We start from the raw sequence: 20,671 nt of genomic DNA, 5'->3' as shown, positions 1-20,671 counted from the left end.
TGCATCTCTAATGTAAGACAGACTACAAACCAGCAACAAAACGACAACAATTGCAGGGCCATTTGTGACTGCACATGCAATTATTTATTGAATCCTTGTCTTTCTGCTGTCGACTACAACTTTAGGTGGTAAGTACCAACCATGGTGAGTGACAGAAAATATGGCCTTTAATATTTCTACAAACATGAAATAAACTTGGAGAGGGGAAGCATTAACCTTTATGGTGTTAAATAATGATGCCTTGCAACTCTTCAACGCACTGAGAATACTGTGTTTGTCCCGACAGAGTTCAGAATCTCCTTTCCTAAAATGAAATGAATGTCATGCTCTGTTTACTATGACAAAGCAAAGTCTTTTATTTGCAAAATGGTCAGCCTTTCAGTTGCACTGCTACACTGAAGTGGAACATGTAAAAAGAAACAGAATTTTTAAATTCACCTTTTTCCCTGTGCTTTTTTCCCAGTTCTTTTGATCTTCTTCATTCCATTGTAAATCCAATGGCAATAGATGCAGGTTATTTAATATACTGTGAGTCAGGTACCTGCAGCTGGGCTATAATTGTCCCCCAGGGGCACTTCCACTGTTTCAGCTAGGTAAACACTTTGTGGCTGTAAACCTATTGTGAATTATATCAAAAGGAAATTAGATTAAAGCAATTGGATTTTCATGGTAAATTACTCTTTACCCCTCAAATGACCCACTGAATGAGAAAACTGAGCCACAGGCTCATCTAAGTAACTGTTAGCTATCATGTAGTGCTATGTGTTTTTACCCATGGACATGAGGGAGAGAGAGAGAGCTGGGATCGTTTTAAAGGCATTCTTCACTTCAACAACTTGATTTACAAAAAAAAAACAATATGGCTTTGGGTAAGGGCTACAGTATGTTTTGGGAAAGTTGTCACACTTTGTTAAAATTCTTGTGTCGTTTCCAATATGCCAGAAAGTTTATATATAAAAAGTCTTCCTGTTTGTTTGTCTTAGGGTGAAGTGGTGGTAATGGATGCACCACTTGATCAGCAAGTGACATGAGGAAATAATAAGCCATGAAAGGGACTTTTCATTTGCTGGCAGCACACATAACCACATTACACGCTAAACAAACGAAAAGCAGAAGGACAAAATTAAGGGTTGTTTTCTCTGATAGCTGCATATCTAATTTGCATGACTTTGCATAATACAGTCAGTAAAGGCAACAATATTCATAATGTGACAGCCAAATCATATTTTCCTTGATAGGGCATCAACATTAATTTGACTTCAGATGCAGGGTAAAAAGGCCCCGGTTTGGGACAGAGCACTACAAAGAGATGAAAAATGGAGAAAAAAGAAAGTCTAACACCTCCGTTGAGTTGTTAGCACTTCCCTCTGAAAGTCTGCTGATTGAATAACTGAAGTTAGTAATGTCTGCTGCCATCAAGTCAGCCAGTGCACTCTCTAATTTAGTGTCATTAACCAAATTAGAAACTGAGAATTTAAGTGGAGAGAAAAGTGGGTGATGGGATTTTTTTTACTCTGAATAATAACTGTGGTTCTGTTATGCAGTGGCACTTTTTTAAGATTAATACCTGTTAACTGTTCATTCAGACACTCAGTCGACACCTAAAAAGGCTAATTTTTTTGTTCTATGACTTTTTGTACCTACATGATAAGTTTAATGTTTTCTGAATACGCACTCTCCCTCTATTTCTCTCTTTTGCTCTCTCCCTGTTTATCTATAGTGCAGGTCTAACTGACATGGGAGACATGGGTGTGTGCACGAGAGCATGAGATCGAGAGCGTTTGGCATCTTGGTGAAAAACAGAAGACTAATTACCTCCTGAAATAATTTAATGTCAGCTCTGGTGTGGGCTCCCCTCAGCAGGACAGCTGAACAGGCGCAGCCCTCTGCTGGGAGATTCATCTCTGTCAGCTTAGATAAACCTGCCGGCCATCACGGCGTTGGCACACACATCCTGTTCCTGGACCTGAAAAAAAAAAAAGAAAGAAAAAAAAAATGCCTGATGAAGCTGTCCTGTTTTGCCTCCCCTGGAAAAGGACAGGATGCCTAAATGAACACGAGCTTTCATTACCGCTCCCCTTTTCAGCACTTAGGAGGTGCATCTGTTTGGTGTTTTTTTGCAAATCACCTTTATCCTCTGCAGGCATAACCAGCTGCCATCGGTCTCTGCAATGGTTCTTGGAGCTGTCAAGTTGGGGAAAATAGGAACTTCACAAGGTGATGAGAGTAAATAAACGATATGTACATGTTCGTTGAGGAGTTTTCCAATCACAAATGTCAATCACAAAATGCAATTCTTCCCTATTTTTGTTTATTTATTTAAAACTTTTAATAAGACTGATATGTTGACAACTGGATATAATGAGTCTAGCCTGAAACCCACTGATGAGAATAATTTTCAGAGTGGGGAGGAGGGGCCCAAACTTGAATATTAACAGGTTATTCAAACAATTATTCTCACATAGACATTAACTTGTATATTAATAGTGCAATTAGCAATTGACAAAATCATGGCAAACATAACAAAATGGTGAGTCCCATTTACTGAACAGTCCAGCCACCATTTTTGAAAGAGCTACAAAATTAGCAGTAATTACAACTGTTGAAGCAGACACAGGCACCCTCTCTGAGGCTGTTGTATGGCTTAAAGATAATAACAATAAAGATGAATTACAACAGATGAGGCTATAGCTATATGTACTGTATGTCTGACTTTTTGTCATAACTCAACCAATTACAGGATGCCTGAGTTGCATGACCAGATGTGTGGAGACTCAAAGGGGATCATTTTCTGGTATCCTCTACTGTAGGTGTGCCAAACACTGCACTAGCAAATATCCACACACGGGTTAATGTACAGTCACTGCTCACCGAAGTGCAAAAAAGAGGCCGACAGCTGAATGCAGCACCCTCTCTCACGGTATCAGAAAGCTCTGATTTCACATGCAGACGATTTGGTTCTAGATCCATGAACTGAACAATGTGGGCATTAATGGAACTGAATAATGTTGCAAACTGTAAATTGTCATGATCAACATATTTCATTTAACTTTACCCCTTAGTAGAAAAGACACTGCGTAATGTTGAACCTGCATTATAAGCTATACATGCGGCACAAAATATTTTACTTTCTACTTCCTATTATTATGCAGAACAAAAGGTGGGAGCTACTGTGAAGAATTATGCGCTCTAACTGTCAATCGCTAATAACTACAGATTAACATCTTTTCTCAAAACTGACATATTGGTTCTATTAGCTGCAAGCTGATACTCTCTGCATATGGTAAAATACATTTAGGATTTTAACACACAAAACCACATTTTTATTGTAACTATTTTTTTTTTTTTTAAATTTACAGTTAATCTTACAAGGCAAGAATGGAATTTAAGTCTGGGATGAGAAAAGGTTAAAAGACTATCCCTTTCTCCCCTTAACATTTATACCAGCCTCCCTTCAGCAAAAACAAAAATGACAAAACCTCCTAATAATTTCTGAGTCAGACTCTAAAGTGACTAATAATAAAGTAACTGCCTAATTAATTTATGGTAATCTCACTCAAAGAGAGGCCTCTCTGCTTTGGCTGACTGATAATCAACCTTACTGTTCCTACACAGAGACTCACTCTCATGCAGGGGCTGTGGCTCATGTTGGCTATGTCCTTGTCGTCCAATCAAAGTGCACATTATGTGTCGGTCACAGTCCAGTGACGGATAGCTGCTTAAGATCAGCCATCCTTTGAAAATGAATGCTCCAATATCTTCCCAATTTTGGCATACTATTAAAAGTGGAGATGAAGTGCACTGACATGTTCGTCTGAGGACACAAACACACACATAAGGACATCAGTCACTCATCACCAGCATCATCGTATCTCCTCAGTGTTTCTCTTTGATCGTAGCCTTCTAGCTTAAGCGTAAACATTAGGTAGCTATGCTGCATTATTTAAGGATAGTAAATGAAAGGCATTTGGGTTGCTGAATCATCACTCTGACTTCAAGGACATGTGCTGTTATGACATTTGAGACTGTTTTGATCTCGCATTTTCAAAAGGACTGTTAAAAGGAGGCTCATACTGTACATACTGTTTTATGTACAGAGGATGTTAAACACCCAAATAACCTGTCAATAAAATGCATTCAGTGTTTGTTTGGGCATGAATCCACATTGTAAAATAAAAACATAAAAAATACAGGCTTTCACAGCCAAGCACTCAAGGCACCAAGCAAAGGGATTAACTTGTCGGCGACATAATGATAGGCACGAAGCAATGCAGACAAGTAGTTTTTGTTATTTGATGGGCATGAAAAACACACAAATGTGAATCTTGATGATGCCCTCGTGCCTCTTTGTTTTGTGAGAAATGGACATAAAGGGCAAAACTGCAAAGCATCAGCAGTTACAATTGTCTACACAGACTTGGGCTTTTGTTTCTGTCTGATGGAGCAAGAAATTCAGACACGCAGATTTACCAGAGTTTTGAAGAGGGAGACTGTCACTGTCCGTTCATTTAAAATCATTTATCTTGCTTCTTTCTTTCTTTCTCCTCACTGTCTTCCTCTCTCTCTCTCTCTCTTCCCCTCTCTGCTTTTTTCACACTTTATCTTCTTAGATCCATTTCTTAAAGGTCAGACGGACTACCACGTCTCTGCACTTGCACATACTTTCGTCAGATGTAGTGACTGCAGCCGTGAATGAAAACGTGGAGCCGTGACATTGCGGACACTTTGTTCTTCCGTGCTGTCCTTGGGACTTTTATTTGATGACATTTCAGTTTCCATCTAATGTTTTCTCTCTCAGATCAGGTTATATGACACCTTTGGTACCACTTCTGCATTTATGAATTCCTTTTTACTGAGCACTGACATAGCAGTCTTCAAGGATACACAAGCAGTTCTAATACCAATATATTCAAGTCAACAAAGGTAATCATGTTTTTTCAGATGTGAATATTTCACAATTGCCTTTGTCTCAGCAGTTACATCTCGCAACATTATTTCCCCGGTGCATATTTAAAAGTCTTTTAAGGGATACTTGTGGAAGCTCGGAGGGTTAGACAATAACTGGGATTATATTTCATGACACAAATGAATTTACCCTTTCTTTTCCAGCAGGGCAAGAATGAATCACTCCTCAGCATGTGAACGCCAAGAGATGCAGGACACTCGCCCAGAGACTCAATCTCTGCTCTGAAATTGAGTTCTTCTACTGTGCGATGAATGAAACAGCTTCCAGCAGGTGTCATTCAAATGTGAGGGGCCAGAGTTTGAAATAACACCCAGAGTCAAACACGGGCTTATTCATCTGCCCCTCACCTCTTCATCCATTTATCCCCTTTCTCTTCTCTCCACAATTCTTCTTCTTTTTTTCTCAACAAGACCCTGTCATCTTATCCCACAAATTAATCCCTTCATGAACAGCACACAGAGGGAAAAAAGGGAGAGGAATTGAGAGAGTGAAGGATGATAGAATCCTAAAGCTTTAAGGCGAACAGTACTACAGTATCTAGGTGGTGTAGAATGAGCTCCATTATTGCTCTCAGGGCTCAAATTGAAAACATTACTGCTCCCATTCACAGTCCTCAGACACAGAGGATGGTCTTTATTTCCAATCTCAGTCTCCTTTCTGGTTGAGGGAGCGCCTGCCCTGTGCATGTGTGTGTGTGTGTGTGTGTGTATGTGAGGAAGAGAGACACGGAGGGAGAGGTTGTGTGTTTTTGTCTCCGTGTGTGTCTCAATAAAGTCATCACTGCTGATGTTGTGCATATAGGTGACCTCTCCTGAGCCTCTTCTCATTATACCCCCCCCACCTCAACCCACCACTCACCGATGGAGACCCCGGCTCATTTTTAAAGACTGCCTTTACATCACAAAAGCTGTGGCATTAGCCGCCAGTGCTGCAGCACTGACCTTGGTAATTCAGTACAACATCAGTATGCATTGTGTTTCACTCAAAAGGACATAATGACATATTCTGGTGAGGTCATAAATAAGTGAAATCACAAGTTACTGACAAAGACTTGAATAGATAAAAGGTTTAGTCAGGAGCCCTTCTATCCTTTGATACCAAGTATTAACTTTTCAGATATCTGTGCTGCTTTTCAGCTTTATTCTTTGGATAAAAAACAAGGTATGAAAGCTTGAAAATATGATGTACCAGAGATATTGATTGTATTTGTTGCAAAATTCACTTGGTTTGTTATATTTTTGATTATACTGAATAGCAATATTGTTGCCTTCAAAACAAGATTTTAGATCATACTTGGGCAAATAAGTCATGAGAATCTGAATGAAAAACTGAAGGAAAATAATATAGATGAAACTTGAACGGAAACAGAAATACACTCTCCTCCTGTAGTACAGTATGTGCCAACTTGCCGGCTCATTTCTAAAAGGCTGTTTGCCTAAAAACAATTCTCTCAAAGTAGAAAGGTCACATCTCCCTCTTCTCTCTTCCACCCTTGTTTCTCCTCTCACCCCTCCCTTTTATCCGGGGGAGACTGCCAGATTGCTTTAGCCTTTTTAGTGGAGCTAGCTGACAGACAGACAAGGCGTTGACAAGGTCACAGCCAGGAAAAGCATTCATGATGGAAACACCAGCTTTAAAGGAAGATACCAGTATGAATCCAGGATTTACAACAAACAGTGTAACTTAATCATCACTGCGACAAAATACAAACAATGTGGAAAAATGTGGACTGAATCTACAATTATACTGTCATACTATAGGGAACAAACCCCCCAAACCCAAATGTCAAAGGCGCATATAGAAACAGAAAATGAGACATTATGGTTTAACAAGCAGCCAGCCTACAGTTTAGACATGTATGACTATCAGCAGCTAATGTTAGCATTGCCCTGGTGACTGCAACAGCATTTCAGAAGTTACAGCCCCATAGTGAAGCCACGGGGTTTACACACCTCTGAGTAAAACCCAACAAGTCCTCCAAAGTAAACAACCAAATATGTCTTTTGACCATGGACTCCAGAACGATACATAGAAGCATCTGAAACCAAATCACTGTTAAAAAATAATTATGTTTTAGGTTTAGGCACAAAAAACACTTGGTTAGGTTTAGGGAGAGATCACACTTTGGGTTAAAATGATCACTTTGTGAAGGTTAGAGAAACGTGGTGTGGCTTAAAGTTACTACTTCCTAAAAGTAAGGCAACATTTGTCGTCACAGCTACAATAATAACCATGGGGCTAAGGTCAGGGGACAATCATCCCCACACCTCCAGTCCCTGTGCCAAGCTAACACTTACTGGACCAGTCTCTCCACTATCAGGGCTTGATATCAGCCCTCCATCAAACTCCTGGTTAGACAGTGTACTAGCTGACCCCTAAAATGTCAAAGTAACTGTCACAATTCCTGCCTCGGTCTTGTTTGTGTTTTCGTTGCCCTTTCTACCTCTGTCCCTGCCTTTAGCCCCACACTCTCTCCTCTTGGCTTTGCCATTCTCTACCTGTCCACTTTCCTACCTGGTTCCCACACCCATCTGCTCACCTGCTGTCACTCCCCAATCATCTCCACCTGCTGCTCATTCTCACATTAGTCCCAGATGCTTATATATTGGTTATCTACCATTCATTTCCTGCCAATTTGTCAATGTTGCTTTCATGTATACTTGCATTCCAACCATTCTGTTACCTGATCATGTTCCTGTCTGTTACCTGTCCCTGCCGTTATGCATGATTTAGACCTTCCCCTGTTTATGACCTGCCTGCCTGCGTTGCTCTTTTAGACTTGTTTGCCTGTTTTAAACTGCCTTTCTGCTACCAACCTTTAAGCCTGTATTTTGGATTTTGATTATTAAATCCCCTTTTCATTCAACCTGTCTGCCTTGGTGTCTGCATTTGGTTCCTCCTCCTGTCTGCCCACACACATCCATGACAATAATGTTGCCGGATTACTAACTACAAGACAACCAAATTTCTAATTGTTATCCCTGACAATTGCTGAAAAAAGTAATGTGTTACTAATACTGTGTAATACTAATGTTAAACTAATACTGTGCATAAATACTATAGAATAATAGGAAAAGTACTATGAAATAGTATAAAAAACATTTGTTTGTTATCCCAAGTATTTCTTTGTCACATTTTTGGTGCATTCCCCACTCTTCAGTCACAGATTTCAGAAAGGCACTTCACGTCATTTCAAAATCCTTCATGCTTGTCTGGCAGTCAGTAGCCAGGGATAAGAAAGGCACTTCCTTATTGGGCCTCAAGCACAAACACAGGTTGTGAAGGCTAATGCCCCTCCGACTGACAGCTTGAATAGAAGTGTGCGCTCTGGAAGAAAGGCTAATTGGGCTGAATGGAAGATTTGCATTAAGGAATGGCAAAGGTGTTGTGCTGCCTAATCGCTTTTCATCCTAAAAAGAAAGGAGTGCTTCTCCCACAAGGTTAAATTATGCTGTTAAGTGGTCCCTTGCACATCAGTAGAATGACCTCAAATTCTTACCATCATTCCCATTTTATAACACTGTTAGACAGAGGTTGATTGTAAAAGTAGAGTTTGCTGAAGTTGAAAATAACCTACACTGCAGTAACCCAATCCAGGATGGTGTCTCATGCTCAGAACAAGCATTATAAAGAGACTTAGTGTAAATCAGTCAATGCCTGAGAAAAGTGAAGTTAGAGGAGTATATCACTTATGTGTTTTACAAAGTTAGACTTCTCCTTGTAAGGGGAATGTTTCCAGCAATGAAAAATGATCTTAACAGCTATCTGTGGGCAGTGGCTAAGAACCTTTGGAACACTCCTGAGAGAGATTCTCTTTTATTGTCCTGCTTTTTGGCTTCTCTGATGTTTCAGGGCGTAAGGCAACATCACTCACCGCACAACAGTGGTGGTTAAAGGGCTAAACAGATGTGTCGGCATTGTAAAACAGGGAGAAAGCTGACAAAGAGATAGATGATGAGATAAGAGGGGTGAAAGAGAATGATACAGTAAAGACAGAGAGAGATTGGAAAAAGACAGAGAGAAATATGAAGTGGCATGATGCCAGGCCATCGCCTTACCTTGTTATCTTCATCCCACTCTGCTTTAGATTTATCTACACATCTGACAGGAAATATCAAATGTATTAAGGTTTCCAGAATTCTGCCCTCTGACCAATGCACACTACCATGAACAACATGCAACAGCATTGGTTGTTTATTAGTTTGTAGTGTGTTATAGTTGACTCCTAAGGTCATTAGGAAACAGAGTTTGAAAAAGAAGCTAATCCATGTAATCATCTGCTAGCTCTGTATGCAGTATGTTATCTTATCTTCCTAAGTCGCATCGCAAAACAAACATACACATATTTTCAACATTTAAGACTTTTGTGGCTGAACATGTAATTATTTCTGACACATTTCCATTGCTCATGGTTTGATTGAAGGCATTTAATTCACTTTATTAATTCATTCTGCTGACATGTTAGCTGATTCCTTGTCAGACAGGGTGCTTATTTTGTTTTGTTTCATATCAAACAAAATCAATCGCATCCATCTTGTCGACTTCATTTTAAGTTCGGACAGATGTAGTGATTGCTGTGAAGACCCCCTGGGGTCAGCTGAGAATAAAGAGATCCATGTGTAAATCTGTACTCAGAATCCATTCCTGTGAATTATGAACTACATTAGCCCATAGGGTCATCCAATATATTTTCATTTATGAAAATATCATATATGTCATGTATGTACATATGCTGGAATCACACATATGACATATATTGTAATGCTATATATGTCCATATTCAAAATTGGAACAATTTCATATATGGACTTATATGGTTAACAATATATGTATCACATATGTTTATAAAAAAAAAACAACTAAAAAAAACTATAAACGATATGTCTATTTTTAAAAAAATATTTGGCATATATTTTAACCAAATATACTTTCATATACAGTATGTATTTTATAATTATGTAACATACATCTGTTGTACACATGTGTTAAATAGATGTTGCACTTATATGTTGCATATATGGAACTCTTCAAAATGGGAACTTAATTTGTACTCTGAGTACACGGTTTATAATTACTGCTGAGAGCACTCAAAGTAGCTCAACATTTTGGAAAGTTATTCACTCTCTGGCTGACAGTTAGATAAGAAGATTGATACCACTCATATCTGTCTGTTAAATACAACAAATATATAACTTGATGGGACTGGTTACCAGGCAACCAGCAGACACTCCAGGAAGTGACATCTCCCTTTCAATAAATAGTCCAGCACATAACCCATGTAAAACACTGAAATTGTAATTTTTACACTTTATTTTAGTAAACAACATACAACATTGAAATTAGTAAGCTGTAGAGGTGCTTGTAGGCAATTTTTTATACTTTTGAAGATGCCAGGCTATCTGTTTTCCTGTTTCCAGTCTTTATGTTAAGCTAAGCTAACCAGCTGCTGATTTGATGAAGAGATGTGCGAGTGGTATGGATCTTGTCATCTAACTATCTATTCTAGTTCTATTTTTCATTGTTGTAGCTAGATACAAACCTACAGTAGCTATGTGGGTAGATGACGTCCCCATTGTTTGCTTGACAAATTGGAGATGTGGATTAAGTGGATATTTTGCATTGGGTGGAGAGAAAATAAATAAGATAATAATGTAAAAGAAATGTATCACTCACATCCACAGCCGACATCATAATAGTAATATAGTAATATCTCACTGCATTCACAAAGTATAGTCTGTGTCATTATTTTTTCATTTGAACAGTCCTTTTCTACACACAAGCTGAACTCGGTACACATGATATCTAGGATGCCAAGGCATCCATACTCAGTATAGTGATGCAAATGAATTGTGAATCTGTAATGTTCATGAGTTCACATACATTATTGTAAGCAGGAGATGAAGCGTGATGTTCATATATAGCAATGTCAGAGTGCATTAGTGGAACTCTCACTCTCCTGGTGAGATCAAGTGCCTGATGAAACATTAGTTTAGCAACAATGTCAAACCCTGTTTACTGTGAGGCAAATGCAATGCCGCATAGGTTGAGAGAGACAATTGTTACGATCACAGGTGAAGCCCTCATGGGGCTCTGGAAGCTTAGTCCCTCATCTGAATGTCTGCTGAAAATGTACATGGACATGCTACAAGACCCTTTGGGGAACTGCTCGTCACACCATTCCTCACCTGCTGATTCCTGAGTGACCATGTAGCAGTAGAGTGAATCATTAAAGGACTTTGCCTCCATTTTGCATGAAATTTTCCCTAACGTCACAGTCACACCAAAAATGCTCCTCATTCATTTCAACGAAGAACCTGATTTGACCTGAACAGCTGGACTGAGCAAATGTCAGAGAGAGAATGGGGGCTCTGGTTTCTTCCCACAGTTCAAAGACATGCAGGTAAGGTGAATTTAAAGCTCCAAACTGCCTGTAGGTGTGAATGTTAGTGTAAATGAGTGTTGTGTGGTAGCCCTTTGATAGACCTGTTCATGGTGAATCTTGCCTCTTGCCAAATATGTACAGGGATACTGTACAGTTTGATATTTCTGTAATTTTATCTTAAGACTGATGTATAAAAATAATTCAGATACTAAAAACTTTACATTGACTTACCTGGAATAAAATACATTAAAAAAAGAAAAACTTCTACCAGAAAAGGGAAAAATATTTACCCCAAACTGATCAAAGACAATAGGCAGAAGAAAAGCCTGCAACTATAGTTCAGACAGTCTTCTGGACTCCACTACATTCTTATGGCATACTCTTCTCACTGAAATAGATATCCAGGGCTCCCTTTTCATGGCAGTGTGCTTAAGCCATCATCGCTCACTGTTTTGCCACCATGCCTGCTCACCCCTCTTTTCAAAGCAATGTTGACACTTGCTGCTACTGCTGTCTCTACTGCTGCCGTTGATACAGCATTTCATAACTGCGTCCACCCCAGCATCTATGTACAGGTCCACATTTCCCTGGGAGGTATGTTATTATCGTCACTCCCCACTCCCTGCTGTGCTGAGCTTGCTGTTTCCTTGTGGGGAGTCATGATGTCAGAGCCTTGATGCCAAACATCAGCGATGCACATTCACATACAGTAATAATTTACTCTGTGTGAGCTGGCTGACTGAACTCAAACTTTTCACTTTAAGCATGGCAAGACAAAACTGACTGTTGTAGTGTTGTTGTTTTTTTACAGTGCAATGGAATTTCTATGGTCATATTGTTACATTGTTCCTGGTCAGAGAAGGCTCAAGCACCATGAAGATGAAAAAGCTTACAGCTGTGCACAGGGTCATCATCAGTGATTGTTTGGAGTCAAACCTGTCTCCTTGAAATTACGTTCATATACAACTAAATTGCAACAGTAAATATGTTTTGCTAGAAACATAATGTTGGCTGAATTATGTTTTCTCTCAACATAATCAGAAGATGTTGTTAATAAACATATTTGGCAAGTTGCAAAAATTTTGATACTGAATGTATGAGTGAAAGGTTCTAAGACAAAGTAGTTTAGCTTTTCCCCACCAAAATATCTGATCTTCAGTACAATATCTGCTGGTAGAAACTACAGCATTATGCTTGTGTTTAGGCACTGGCAGATTATAGTCTTGGTTTAAAACAGAAAAAAGTCTGCAGTGACTTGAAGCATGAGACACAGTTGGTTTATTAACATTTAAATGAAACAATGATCTTATACTAACCAAAGTGCTTTGTACGGGACTCAGGTTGTGAACCCTGGTATCTGGTCTTATGTTGATACATATTAATGTAGTTTCATTCATTTAAAAAAACAATTTGGGAAAACAATTTAGTTTTATATAAACATAATTTCTAGAAGACAGTTTTTGTCTACAAGACCCACCAACCTGGACAACAAAACATATTTATTGACATTAATAGGTACCACAAATGATGAGGCTGATCATTCGAGGCAAACTATTGAGCTACAGTACCTGCCAAAAGGCTGGAATCCTGTTCTTTTTGAGTGCCTAGGACAGCTCCAGATTCAGCACTCTGGACAGCGGCTGTGAAACAAACAGCTCTAGAAATGAGGTAGGAAATTGTCTGTCTAACCGTGTCACAGTACAGTGCATCATTCCTCTTGGAAATGTGTGGTCTTATTCCATGAAGTGAATAAATTAGAATAAAATAACACCAACAACTATAATGATTTAAGTGTCCTGAAAAATGTGAAATGCTTTATGTTTGAAAAGCAAGTACTGTACATGTCAGCCTGTATAAAGATTATAAAGTCCTCCCCACTGAGTGATAAAATTCCAACCTAGGTGCCACTTTTATCTGTCGCAGTGCTCTTCAAGGTTGTCTCAAACATACAACACAAAGTACTCCCACCCCGTAAAGTGAGGAAGCAGGAAAAGAACCAAAACCATCAGTCACCAATTCTATTTCCCAGCTTGGGGAGGTGGTATAGCCGGAGGGGAGGAACACTGACTTACACACCTCCACTTAGCCCCAGCTGAGGGCCCCCCACCACCCATGAGATAGAGTTACCACAGGGGGCCACTTGGAGGCTAAACGCCCTTCTTCAACAGGCCCCTCAGGGCCCCATTGTACATTCGTCCCTCAGTGGGAACCCTTGCCACTGCAATCTCCAGCCAATCACCTTCCCCAGAGACAGTCTCATTTGTGTAGACCCTGAGTGAACTTTATGTGGATGTGTAGCAAAATTCACACTCCAAGGACTTGTTCAATCGAGGCTGTCAGATTTTTTTTTTTACCTGCCTGCAAAAAGTGCAAAGTTTGATATCCTATAGTATGTCACAGCTTTGTAGAAGAATGAAAGACAGCCTGTATTTATAGTCAAGTGCTATGGCTTGTTAATGACTTCAATATTGGAGGTTTGTGAGCATCATGACCTGAGTTGTCTCACCTGTGCCAATTCAAGTCAGTGTTTCACTGCCTCTAACTCATGCCGATCCCCTGCTGTTTGTCATTAGATGTGAGATTTAGACACCATGGGCAAAAAGCTGCAAAGCATTATCTTTCTCAAGGGAACACGGCTTTGTGAAGGAATTTGTCATCAGACGATAGCTTTGCCTTTTAAAAGGAATCTTGGCACTGCAGGCTGTGCACCCTGTGGCCTCCAGCGAAAGGCCAAGCCTACATGGCTTTGCCCAGAGATAGGGTCTCGAGGCAGGGGATGGATCAGGCCTATCCCCTGTCCTCCCTATGCTGGCTCATACCAGTGATAACACCTGGTGTGTGTCCTCAAAGTCTATAACAGCATAGTTGCCCCACAAAGCATAATAAGTCAATATACCAGCTTTTCTTTGCATTCAGTTTCCTTATCATAAGCAGACGGGAATCTTTTTTTCCTACTCTTCTGTCTTTGTCACAGCAGGGAAAACAAAATAAGGCAGCGGCGAAGGCTTAAATTACTAAATGTGATATAATTCAACCAGACCTGGCTACTTAGTTTCACATGAATTATATAATACAAAGTTGTCTATTCAAAGAGACCTGAGAGACTTGAAGGACAGTCAAAAAAGGTCAACTATATCACTTCTCCTATCAATCAGTCTGTCATGTTCAGCAGCACTACATAATCACATTTCAGTCAGTTTACTCATGTGGAGTAGATTATTATTTAAATATAGAATATGTAAAGATTTAGTGTTTAGGCTCTGACCTCCTTTTTCCCACAAGGAAACATTGATCTCACACAGCAGGGAGTGGGGAACAACAATACTAACTTCCCCCCAAAATTGCATTACATTCAGAGCCCAGCCTCAGCCATTATGAGGAATCTGCTATGTGTGGGCCTAGGCACCAGCCGCCATGAGGCCATTCCCCTCCTGCTTTGCACCTCTGACCATGAGGGGAACATACTTTCTTGTGAAACTGCTATGTGTTGGCCTGGCACCAGCTGCCATGTGGCATTCCAATGCTAAGCACCTTGGACCATGACGGGAATATGCTATCTAATGAAGTAAGATGGAAGAATCTAAACCCAGCAATCCACCTGATATGCAGCAAATGGCTGAGACACTCAGCTATGCAGTAAAAAATAAAATCCCAAATTCAAGACTTGGAGCAGATCATTATTGAAACAAGATAGATGATCAACAATACATGCATAGGCTTATTGGCAAAGAGTATGACTTGAGATCTGATTGATGTACAGATTAGCCTCTAAAACAAAACAACACCCAGGGGGAATTACACTGCAAAACCAATACTCCATATATCTGAAATGTGAGTACTTGTATCACCACTGAAAACAACATAAAGCATGTGCCAGATGAAGCAGGAAATTAGCCCAGTCACTGCAGGACTTAATTCACACATTTGGACCTAACAAAGTCTCAAGTCATAAATAAAGTCAAGTCAAGTCGAATTGAGTCTTGAAATGCTATATGAACAGCAGCAACAGCAGCAGCAATGGCAGCAAGCAAGAATGTGAGCGGTGTGACAGCAGGTATGCAAAGTGTGAGCAGATCATTGATGGATTACATACACCACCATGATTATAAGGGTGCGTTTAATATATGTTACAGTGAGGGGAGTATGGCATGTGAGTGCAGTGGCAGCTCAAGTTGGGCTGCCCTAACTACTGTAGCTCGTAGGCGTCACTTCATATACTCCCTGTCTGACTCCATGTATCCAATATAATGACTAGGAGACTGCATTGTCATCATGCTCTCTGCTTTGATACAGTGGATAAACAGATTCTCATTCTACTATTCCCATATGTGTTGTTCATGTAGCCGATATAAATGTTATTTGTCACTATAGACAGAAATGTACAGTATATGTGCTTTTGATTTGATTTGAGCCTCAAACTGCTGTCGTAGATCAATTGAACACTATATTCCAGTGGGGTTTCGCTGTTTCATCTCCCTCCTGTCTAGTTTTCCCAGACTTCATGGTCTTTGAATGTCTGTCAAACTATATGTTGTATCTGTAGATGTGTGTGTGTTGGTCTTGAAGACACAAAAGAACAAATCTGTCAGTGTCACTGCGAAAACATTCCCTCATGGACTCAGTCACTAACTAGGTTACTATGGATCATGGCGCCTACTTTCTTTCTCTGGAAATCCCTTTCTATTTGTCTTTCTGACTATCCTTTCATCTCTCTGCATGTGACTGAAGCCAAGAGTGTACTTGCACAAACCCTCTCTGCCAAAAAATAAAAATATCAGTACCAATTACACCAGAGTAGTGTATTACAAAATTTTGATCTCCACTAGCATTGCTATTTTTGCAATATCATGCAAACGTAAAACAAAACACTTCATGCAGGGGCTGCAGTTCATAAATCTAGAGTGGTTCTGACAGATTGAACAGTCCTTGGGGTATATGTGTACAAATAGGTTATGAGGGTCGTAGTTATCTGCTGTACAGTATTTGCTAAGATAAGCATTGTGTCGACTAGCTGCAGGCCTGGTTTGGTGAAAAAGGTTAGCAGAGTCATTGAGCTGCAGCTTGTGCAATGTTGCTGCTGCAGCATCTATCTTTGTGGGAGTAATGTGAGCGCTGTGACATTCTCCTGGTTTTAGTAAGGGCACAGAGAAAGATATGGTCTGTCAGCATGACGCAGATTGGTTGCTAGATGCTAAAGGTGGGAGGCTGTAGAATGTGTGGCACTGCACTCAGTGCCCCTCATTTGCATGAAGTAGTTTGTATTCCTAAGTGGTTCATGAAAGGATGTGCGAGTAAAAGATCTGTGTGCGTGCATGTGTCCAAGCTACTGTAAGGTTACCACTTACTTGCTAATATGCAGGAAAGCATTTGAAACCCCTTTGCTTCCCACTAATCTCTCTTCCTTTCCCTGTCTCTTCTGCTCACCAAAAACAGATGTCCGAGCGACCTGCCTCCATTAACCAGAGCTCCTCTTGAGTATAACTCAGAGCTGCTCCAGACGCTGCCCAGCCTCCAGACATCAGGCTCAGCCCTCACCATCCTTCTGCCCACACGTGGGGCTTGCAAAGCGGACTCAGAGAGTGTGATGGCAGGGCAACAAGCCAAGACTGGCTCTCTCTTCATATAACTCCTGCTGGAGGTGGGAGAGTGCGAGCTGGACTCTGCCCATCCCTCTGCTGTAAGTGGTCATTAAAGAGCCGGCTGACAGCGCTTCCCTCTATGAGTAGTGGTGGAGATGTCCTGTTCACTGCACTAGCTACTCTACTCAACACCACAAGGTTCAGTTTAATGGTATCTGCTGGTTAGTACTGATCCATCTGTCATTGTGTGAGTGTGTTAGCTATCATCATGCTCTGCAGCCCTGTGCTGTGCGGCATGTGTCATCTCTTCACTGCCAGTACTAATCTTTGGGTTTGGATTCAGTTTTGTGCAGATAGAACAAGACTAGAAATGTAAAATAATGGTCAAGTCAAGTCAAGTCAAGTCAATTTTATTTATATAGTGCCAAATCACAAGAGAAGTTATTTCAGGGCACTTTTCACATAGAGCAGGTCTAGACCGTACTCTTATTTTACAGAGACCCAACATTCCCCCATGAGCAAGCAAGCAAGGAAGAACTCCCCTTTAACAGGAAGAAAGCTCAAGCAGAACCGGGCCCTAGGTGGGCAGCCATCTGCCTTGACCGGTTAGGTTGAGAGAGAAAGAGGGAGAGGGGAGAGGGGAGAGAAAGGCAGAGAGAAGCACAGCAACAACAACAATAACAATAACAACAATAATAATAATAATTGAAATATGACTAATAATAATAGCTGGACATCCATTGGTCCGCAGTCAAAGGTTACCAGCGAGACGAGAAAGCACAAAACTACGGGGAAGATGCCAAGTTAGTAACATGTATTAATGGTACATGAATGTGTTCAGATGGAGAGGGAGAGGAAGAGAGAGGAGCTCAGTGCATCATGGGAAGTCCTCCGGCAGTCTAGGCCTATAGCAGCATAACTAGGGGCTGGTCCAAGGCAAGCCTGGGCCAGCCCTAACTATAAGCTTTATCAAAAAGGAAAGTTTTAATCCCACTCTTAAATGTAGAGAGGGTGTCTGCCTCCTGGACCGAAACTAGAAGATGGTTCCACAGGAGAGGAGCCTGATAGCTGAAGGCTTTGCCTCCCATTCTACTTTTTGAGATTCTAGGGACCACAAGTAAGCCTGCATTGAGGGAGCGCAGTGTGGGGTAATAGGGTACTATGAGGTGGTGACATGCTTCTCAATTCTGGACCTCGTCTTGTCTTATTTTGAGTTTAATGCTGCAGTTCTCCCTAAATGAACTTGATCATTATTAGAGATCAAGAAACAGAAGCAGAACAGAGTTGGGTGACAGGTTGATCCTAAAGTAATCTCAGTTAAGACCCATCTATCTGATCGCTGTGGACTGAATGTGAAGCAAATTTAAAATGTTTTATAAAAGAGGCCTATAGATTTCTGTGGATAAACCTTTGAAGAGCACTCATTTCACAGGACAGACTCATTGAGAATGCATGTGTGTGGCCTCACAATTACCATCATTACATATGCCTGGCTTCAAGTACTGTAGAGATTTATGCGCAGATGTGAGCAGGTGGCATTCCCTGAAAACGTATCACTTTGGGAAGTGCAAATCCCAAAAGATCTGGTGTAATTTCAAGCAAACCCCCCGGTTTGAGTATCAATATACAGTAAAACATGCTCCACAGTATCATGCCCTATATCACTAATCAGATGGCATTGTTTTCCCTTCTACAACAATAATCATCAATATTGATGAGGCATCATTTGATTACCATGGTAGTATTATCCTTAGAGTTAATGGCAAATGTAATTTTATACCCATCAACTACAACATAATGTTCTATTTCTTTTTCATCCTTCAATTCCACCGAATTGTTCTCGCTCCAGGTATTCCGGCAAATGGTGAATAAATTACTTGGAGACGCCCAGAAGCCTTTATGGTTTTTCATTGTTATTCATTCAGTATGGTTCTGGGTTTTATTTATCTATCTTTATTTTATGTTGGAAAATCATGGCAGATAATCTCAGGAGCAGGCATGGGAGAATTAAGCTGCATGGTGCCTTGGTTGGTTTCCCCCCCTTTCTACTTTCCGTCTGCCCCTTTCTCTCCCCATGCCTGCCTCCCAATCCAATCTACCCCATTCATCAGATGGAAGTGATAAGCTTGGGGAGCACATGTGGAGGCACTGTGTCGGCTAAGCTCTCTATGTGACTGTGTTATATTGCTGTAACTGGCTCATACAGTATATGTCACCACCTTTAGTGAAAAAATTTCAGCATCTTGTATGTTTCATTTTGTGTGTAAGTGTGTAAAAAACAGTAGCTAAGGTCAACATAGGAGGAAATAGAATGGACACAGAAATACTGTACAGCAGTGGTTTCCGGTCTTTTCTCTCTGATGTTCCCCCCACAGCCCTGTCAGATGACTATTTAACACAATTATATGAGTGGATATAATAATTTTCATACAATTTAACTGTAAACGTTTAGGTCAGTGTGGTCAAGGCATTTGAATCCACCATTTATCCATTACTTTTAGATTTTTCACCATTATCCAATACTTTTATGTAACTAATTGAATTATTTATCCATAAGTTTTGGCTATTTCACCATTTAAAATATAATTGAATATATATACTGTATATACCCAAAATATAATCCACTGTAGGCCTATATATTTAATGTCCCTATGGGGAAATTTGTCTTAGACACCATAATGCAGTTCCATTGCAAGTGTGATAAATACAATATACAATTTATCCACTACTTTTAGCTTTAACTGTTTTCCCAATACTTTTAACAAATTATTTCAACCGTATATCCATTACTTTCAATATTATTCATCATAGCTTACTATTTATCTTACTATTTCACCATGTATCCATTGCTTTTAGCCAACCATTTATTAATTACTTTTAGTTTTCACTTGCTCTCAATTGCAACAGGTAATGTTCAGGTGGAGCAGCTGAATGCAGATTTTTTTTTTAACATCAAATGATTTGTTTTTACAAATTAGTTGAGCTACAATATTTCCACGTACTCTCTGGCAGATATACTCTCTGCGGTACAAGGATCCCTGGTTGAAAATCATTGCTGTACAGTATGCATGCCTGCCTGTGCATTTCCAGATGTGGTGAAGAGAGACAGAGACAATGAAATACAAAGACAGAGCGATTGAATCTCACTTTACTATCTCTCCTACTGTTCAATTCTCCATGTTCATCTTATCTTGGTCGATGGACATACATTGAATCAAACAGGACCTTCACTCTGCAGAAAATGCGTTAGAAAATGAATTGCCTTCATCCTTTCATTAGACACTTTATCTAACTTCTATTCTTCTATTTATCTATCTGGGAGAGCATTCATGTGTCACTTTCCCTTATCCTTGGAGACGAGCGTGGAGACAATGGTTCCACTGCAGCATTTCCTCTCGTTCTGTCTCTGCTCAGCAAAACATGACGGAACAAATGAACCAATTAAGTGTGCTGGTGGCTTTGCTGTCCCAGGGGGGGCATCTAAGGAACTGAGACGGCCTGATTAGCTCAAAGGTAGGCCTGACTGCAGACAGCCGGCTTCAACGACTCGAGTGAGAAACATTCCCATAACGTGAACACACACCACTTAACACCTGTATGTATTGTCTTCTTTGCCTTTGGCATTTTGATTGGTGTTGATTGGTGTCAAGACTGTTTTAAAGTTGGAATTTTTATGAAGGGACACACACAAACAAATGTGTTTGTGTCATTTCACAACAGAGACAGACCTTATTGCCAGTAATA

The 20,671-nt window shown here is 40.2% G+C and overlaps 1 long non-coding RNA gene across 1 annotated transcript; it reads right to left on the bottom strand.

Moving 5' to 3' along the window:
- Positions 1–216: 216 nt before the first annotated feature.
- Positions 217–2,053, bottom strand: LOC122989926. The gene is made up of 3 exons (XR_006405209.1): positions 1,816–2,053; positions 439–616; positions 217–304 (listed from the first exon to the last, which is right to left on the bottom strand). It is a non-coding gene; the product is annotated as an uncharacterized LOC122989926 (long non-coding RNA).
- Between the last annotated feature and the right edge of the window lie 18,618 nt (positions 2,054–20,671).

Source organism: Thunnus albacares, chromosome 10, assembly GCF_914725855.1.
Source record: "Thunnus albacares chromosome 10, fThuAlb1.1, whole genome shotgun sequence".
Taxonomy (NCBI): Eukaryota; Metazoa; Chordata; class Actinopteri; order Scombriformes; family Scombridae; genus Thunnus; species Thunnus albacares.
The sequence above is the reverse complement of the archived record's forward strand: the minus strand, read 5'-3'. Positions and strand labels throughout refer to the sequence as shown.